Genomic DNA, 7,780 nt, shown 5'->3' on the forward strand with positions numbered 1-7,780 from the left:
CATGTATTTGTGTGTTTATAATTTCATATCACTGAATATCATAGCAGTCAGGCTGAAGTTTACTTATTTTATTTCAGTATACACACAATCACAGAGATGCCTAATTTACTTTGGTATGATTTTCTATAGGCAACTATATTACATATTTCAATCTTCTCTAACCTGATGCCTAACTACAATTAGTCAAGTTAAATGCATCTGAAGGAGCCAAGGTTGGAGAAGAGTAATCAATTCTGCCAGTTTTACCCTGAAGTTTACAGGAATTGAGACCAAAGCCCAAAGTATTCACAACTAGGTTCTGGTTAAAAGTTATACATACTATTGCAATTTCATCACAATCCTTATTGTTTCATATCCTGGTTTGGAAGAAATCCCTAAATCAGATTTCCCCAGTTCAATATTCACAGAAGACTATAAGTTAATGAACCAGGATACTAATGCCAAACCAGCCAGAAGAGCAGATGATATGGTAAAGATAGAGAATGTGGGTTTATCAGACATATTATGACTAGGACTATATGTAGATAAACATTTTCAGGAAGCATGTTCCTCTACTGTCAATATCTATTCTGTTGATATTGGTATAGTAACAGCATCTTGAAAGTCCTACAGCATTTTCCCTTTCTTCCTTTTTATATCAATGAGAGTCAAGGCAGGGTCATGTTAAGTTTCTTTCTAACACCTTCTTCTTTTCCTAGACTTCATTCTAACTATTGCCACCTCATTCCTTCTCCAAGGTCTTCCTCTCTTTTTCTTTTGAGACAAAGTTTAATTTTTTTTCATTCATATTATTTTGTACTACATAACTATTACATGGATATTGGCTGGACAGGAAATAGGTTGTATACCCTTCAACATTGGAAAAATAAATGTATGGTCCCAATTATTCAGTAGATTGAAGCCCTGAAGTTACTTGTGACTATGAAAAAGTTGCTTAGAGATGAAGATTAAGTAGGGATGATTAAAATACACTTGTATTAAAATGGTTGTATAAAATTTCATACACCTATATAGTACATGTATGAGAAGTCCATTCTTGTATTGTTTTTTACATTTTTTTCTATTATTCTTTTTTGTTGTAGTAGTAGTTCTGTTTAAAGTTTTTTTTTTTTTTTAATGGAACATATATCTTTGATTTGCTTGGTTTCTTATATGGCACTTACTGCCTGCAGTTGTCCCTTTCTGAACATTCAGCTGCCAAAAAAATTGGCCAGCCAGCATACCCAGTATTGATTCTTTTTAGAATTTTTTGGGATAGAATTGGACCATGGTTTAGAGCAGTGTTTCTCAATCTCAGCAACTTTGAATAAGTATGGACTTCAACTTCCCAGAATTCTGGGAGCTGAAGTCCACACGTATTAAAGTTGCTGAGGTTAAGAAATACTGGTTTAGAGGTACAGCACAAGTTTCAGTCTTAAAGTTAAAAGTCAGCAAGAGATAGGAGGGGAAAGATGACTTGCTCAACTTTTTTCTTAAATCCCACCAAGCAATATGTCAAAGAACCTGAGTTCTACCAAGATAAATACAAAAAAGGCCACTTTTGCCAAGGACATTTATGTTTATATTACATGTATTTTTACTTTATCCATTATGGTAAGTTTTAAATACATAAACATCTGCAAAAATTGTGCTGATAAAATGTTTGCTGCTGTATAACACAAAGATAAGAAGTAATTTCATCACCACAACAGATATGATAATTCAATCACTGGCAAGAAGCTTGTGGTTGCATTTCACTAACCAGCATTTCAGTCAAAAAAGAATCAAACTTTTCTCCACACTGGAGTAATATGATGGAATGAAATGTGTATCTCTCAGCCAAAAGAAAATCTCTGTAATAGCCCTAATCTAACAACTACCCAGATCACAGTCAGCAGAACCTCTCTGTATACGATCATTAGCCAGTCTCAAGTCCCAATGTCTCTCCAGTACAGTACACTCTTCCCTCTAGTACACCTCCAAGTGTCCCTGTTCCTTCTGTCTATTGTATTGTATAGCAATATTGCTCTAGCCACATTCACCTAAGTGCCCTTAATGCATTCAACAGGAGACTGGTTGCTGTACCTTCTTCTCTGCTTTCCTTTATCTCTCTTCCATGCACAGATTTGGAGACATGAATCCCAACATACCTAAGGTCTGTTTATCATTCGTTAAGAACATTGAACTAAGATCTAGGCGAGTCTTTCAGAGAAGATTGTACTGTGCTAAATGGTAAATCTGAACTGGTAAAGAGAGTTTCCTTTGTTCCAATCTGTGCGAAGTTGCCCTTTGACAGAATGGAGAAAGCAAACACTGTCATCCTGTCATATAATCTCCCTGATACAGTTATACAGTTTGTATTTATGGTGATAACCTGAGGGCAAGAAAAGAGCTGGAGGAAAAGAAAAAGCACCAATAAGATTTTCACATATACACAGAGTCTGTCATGTGGAGGAGAAGTTGAAATGGGCTAAGCAACTGGTAGGAAGTTAGAAGTGTTGGACATAGAGTATTAGAAGAAAAATAGCCAGCAAGCAATGATGAAATGAGAAAGTCTCAGAGCGCTGAAGAGATGCAGGTTCCAGGGTGATTCAGAATCAGTGAAGAGTCAGCTTCACTGCAGGGAGGAGAACGATGCAGTGTGGCACCTTTCTACTTGGTGCAGATATTCAGAGGGAAAAGATGATCCAAAGTTACAGAGAGAGAGAGAGAGAGAGAGAGAGAGAGAGAGAGAGAGAGAGAGAGTTAGTGCTGGCCTTCAAAGATTACCAGTTAAGTTTTAACCTATTGGCAAATTTACTGGCAATTACATTTTAAGATGATATTGCAACAAAAGAAGGAACAGGAACACTACTGTTAGTTCCTGTTTAAGGAACTTCAATATTAGTTGAAGAAATACTATGGCAGAAAGATAGTTAAACTCTGAATTGTAAAGCAATTAGGCTGTAAAGTAATCTACACCATTTCTATGAAGGCAGAAGCCAGATAGGAAGGGAAAGCTGAAGCTGTCTATATACATATGCTGGGTGTTGCTGCATAATTATCTCACTGAAAGAACCAATACCATAAAGTAGTATCTTTCTATTTTTGTTCTGCTCCCAAAAAGAAAATCAAAATGATTGACAAGAAAGATCTTGCATGCTATATTTTGTCTAATCAATTCCTAAGAACTCATTACATATCTTGAGAAAAAAAAAGGCTTATCCTTTTATCCTTTAACTTTATATTGTGTATTACAGGACTGTACTGGATGTTGATAAAAAAGCTGCTGGGTGAAAAAGTAAAGCAAGCTTCAAGAGTGTAATTACTGTTCTTCAGCATTAGCTGAACTCAACTTGAAACAGTCTTCAGTTTACAGGCATACAGTAGCCAAACATTAATACTGAAAAGCTAGAAGCATGGTATTAATTTCATGAAATTCTACTCTGTTATGCATGCTTAGGGATTTTAACAGGTAGTTGCATCACACTGAAAGCCCTCTAGTTATCTAACTGCATTATATTATATAGAATCTCACAATTTTAAACATTTTACTTGACAGTATCTTAAAAGAACATGGACATCCATACTTTCAATGATGTAAGATTGTTTTAGAATATGTCACCCTGAAATGTTGTCAAACTGCAGTTAAACTGAGAAGACTAAAAAAAAATCGTAATCAGCTTCATGTTGCATCAAGATCTCAACCACTATGAAGCACTTTGTAGGCTTTTATAGATAACATTTAAATGCCCCCAAGTTGCTTCTTAATTAATGGTGGAGGATTAGATTTAAACATTATACAGACAGCCATTTTAATCTATCATCATTAATATCAGGTTTAAATTGGTTTTGAGCTCATACAATGAGATACAAGTGATATAAAGTAATAACTATCTCACCTGTGTTCTCTCTTCATACATTAAAAGTGAGATAAAAATAAAAGAATCACTTATGTCTTCACACCATGATGTCTTAATAACACCTGGAGCAACCAAAATGTGACTGGAGTTTTCCATCACCAATTTTCCAACCAGTCAGAAGTGAGCACTTGGCCAAACTTCTGTTCATGCTGTAGCAGATGTTGAGGTTCTTGGACCATGTTGTTTTGCTTTAAATTCTCTCTTCCTTTCAGAGCTTTGACGTCATGCCAGAATGAGTCACTGCTCTTAATAGGGCAGCAAACAGAGCTCCCAGCTTTGTTTGCAGCATCTGCTCTGTTAGTCATTCATGAAAACCTTGTCGAAAGCTCCAGGGTAAAACTTGGGTGAAAAAACAATTAAGTTTCTATTTTCATTATAAGATCTCATTTTATTTAGGTGCAAAGCTGAATATGGAAAGAGGAATTACCAAGAACATCGCCTATTATAAATAAATTCCAGGAAGACACAAATGACAAATGCCATGACAAAACATTACGTAACTTAGTTAGAAAAGTTGTGGTTCAGTCTAATCTTCTTGATCCGTTTATTTGATAGCCTTCCACTAGCAAAACTAGGCCCAATGCCTTGGCCTTTCTCACCTGAATCCTCCCAGATATGCTGGTTTTCATCTCCCATAAATCCAAGCCAACAATGTCAATGGAAATTGAAGTCCAAAAATATTTGGAAAGCATCAAATGTAGGAACAGTGCCTGAAGAATTTTAAAGAAATAGGAAAGCAGTTCAGCAAAACCTCCCAATGTCATAGATGGAGCTCTAAATTATGATAAATCTATGTCAATATTTATATGAAAATTAAATTGTACAAAATAAAAATTAAATTATACAAAATAAATAACATATATGCAATTCAACTGAATTTATACATATTATTTATGCAGGTTACATAATTACCATGACACTGAATTTTGGAATAAAACATTAATCCTTAAGAGCCTTATTATTAAAAATAGTCATCAAAAGTTCAATTCATTCTATTTACTAACTGAATATATGGTCACTTATTAGCATTTATGTCATAATAATATCAGTGTCAGGAAGTTTAAATAAGTACATAAGAATGGTTGTTATGAGGAAAAGCTTTCTGGCTGCAAAGTTGCCTTTTCTCTTGCGTTTAAAAGCATATGGTAGCCTGAGAGGGTTTAAATTTTGTGGGTGCATTTCTCTAACCATAAGTGTCAGCTGTTACAGTGATGCATTCTAAACAATGCCTACTAAGAAGTACCAGGAGCAGGATGCTCAGAGGCAGTTAGGGTGAGATAAGAGTTCCTTTTAAACCACCCAGAAGCTCTGAGGAACTGCAGCATTGCAAAAGAATAGATCAACTTCACTCCAGTTTCTGAAAAACTGATGCAGCAAGGCTCATGTCTCATATAGTGAAGATGTTATGATAATACAAGGATTCAGGTCTGATTATGAACTAGCACAAAGAGCCCAGGTGGGAACACCCACATTTTGAATGATCTAAGTTAATAACAGTATGTAGAAGATAATGGACTTGGAAAAGTTTCTGAAGAGCACAGCCTGGAGCATTACTCTCTAGTGACAGATAAGTGGGGCACAGCATAGGGGCTTCGTTATTTCTACCCATCACTAGTCCAAATGCATCTTTGGGTCTTTAGAAACAGGGAACAAAAACAGAGGGTCTTATTTATGTTTATATTGTAGTATGTCATTAGATATGCTCTTTTCTTCTTTACCCTGAGAAGGGGTAAGAAGGACTGGACCACAAAAGTGTGTGGGAATTATGCAGTTCTCTCAAGGTTCACTGCTTGTAAAATTAATGTCTCTAGGTCTCATTTTGACTTTCATTAAATATAACATTACTGCTCCAGTTTACATTAAATCAAAAGAGAGAAAAGACTCTTTGGATTACTTTTTACTCCCTATGAACTAAAGAGATCTTGAGATACTTTTGAGGCAAAGGCAGAAACAGACCCAAGTGGTCCTCCTGATGTTGGACTGCAGCTACCATCACCTTGAAAAAATGGTTATGAAATCTAGAGCTGATGAAGTTCAACAACACCGAAGACTGATAAATTCTCCGTCTTACGCTATTTACATTTTTTAAAACTAAGTCTGTATTAAATGTTTTTGTATACAGTATGATATAGCCTGTTTCAGTTAAAAAGCTTTCTAGAGCTTGATTAGATAAATTAGATTAGATGAATTCTGTGGCAGGTTATCTATCTCCCTGTATGTCATAATATTTGAGACTATACTTTCTGAGTGGGTTATGTTAGAAAATCAAGACAGTGTCTAAGTTTAGAAGGCACGCTGTACTACAAACTAGTCAGCTACATTTTACCCTCATTTTGAAAACCTAGCCTGCATGACAAGCTTATGGTTCAGTGTGTTGAATAAATTATGGGTACCCTTATAATGGGTTCACTTGAACACAGCCAATGACTATTACTTAACATTTCTTCTCTCCATTCTTGTTGGCAGTTTTCTTAGAATTGCTGTCATCTATTTCTTGGTCTCTTTGGATACCCCTTTATTCATTTCCCACCTTCCCCAAAAGCCAATAGACCCCTAAATTTAATCAGCAACAGTCCCTCTCTAGAGGAGTCCCCCTTGACCAAAAAGGGATAGTGTTTGAAACAGCACCAATTTACAGTAAGTTTCTTCTTTTTTTAAAGCTAAATTTCATTATTTAGAAAATACAATCAAAATGGAATCCTGTTACTTAGGCTTTTAAACTAAGTGCGTAAATGCATTCTGAAGCACTCAAACTTAAATGACTCATTTCCTTCAACAAGATTGAGTCAGAACTTCACAACCACAGGGGAATGCACTTGTTCCTTCACTGTGGGCATTTCAATATTTTTTTTCCTGCTCTTTATTTCACCTTTAGTACCACTGAGATAAATGAGCTACCCTTATCTGTGATCACCTGAAGAAAAGGTAGTTGAGATAACTGCACATCTGTTTTCATATTTAGGCACTAGCTCAAGACTGATCTTTACTAATCTAGGGGAAGAAATGTGGTTGGGTGGATGAGAGGAATAAAAACATCTTTGCTCCTGTTTCCTATGGAAGTAAGTATTTTAAAGCTTATAGTAATACTTTTGTACCAACATTAAACCTCATGCTGGTACTTGATACCTGATTGTAGCTATTTCTAGTTTCATTAGAATGAAAATTCTATATAAAGGCTGAGTTACCTAACACTTCTCTTATATTTCCCCCGCTATTTTCATTAAATCTGATAGAAAACAAATCACCAACACATCATTGGAGAAGACTCTGTGTGACTATATGTGTGTGCGTGTGTGTGTGAGAGAGAAATTCTTTTGGTCTTAATGCAGATTCTGAGTTGTGCTTTAGTTGTACTTTAGTTATAAGGTGCCTCTGAGGTTTGACTGTGCTCTATCATGGTATAATTATTTTTCTAGCTATCTGTATTCTCCCAGGCTCCCCACATTTTCATTAATTCCTAAGAGTTAATTTCTTTTGTGGACCTTTTCGTAATAGGAATTATGAACAGCCAAGGAGGCTACAGAAGGTTGGAAAGATGAATTAACAGAAAAAGTCAACAACACAAACACTCCCTCTGCCTTCAACAGAAATTCTGAAGGATGAAAGCACTCTGAAGACTGAGACAGAAAAACAGAAGACCTTAGCAATGCAGATGGATCTCTTTCAACTGAATGAGGACTAAATTCTAATTTGGGGGAGATCCTGAGGGTTCCTTTTTGAAAGTGGACAGAGGAAGAAAAAGTAAAGAAAGTCTCATTTCTTTCAAAGGTTTCAGATGACTAGCAACAATCTAAAATCCTAGGTTTATAAGAGACTATATGTAGCTCAGGGTTGAACTGTGGAGTCCTTGGTGCTCTCTGAGCTTGGTTGTTTGCTTGCAGATGTTTCATTACCCGACT

Source organism: Python bivittatus, unplaced genomic scaffold, assembly GCF_059951505.1.
Source record: "Python bivittatus isolate LINGU-HERP-01145 unplaced genomic scaffold, Pbiv_v1 ctg000980_np1212, whole genome shotgun sequence".
Lineage (NCBI taxonomy): Eukaryota > Metazoa > Chordata > Lepidosauria > Squamata > Pythonidae > Python > Python bivittatus.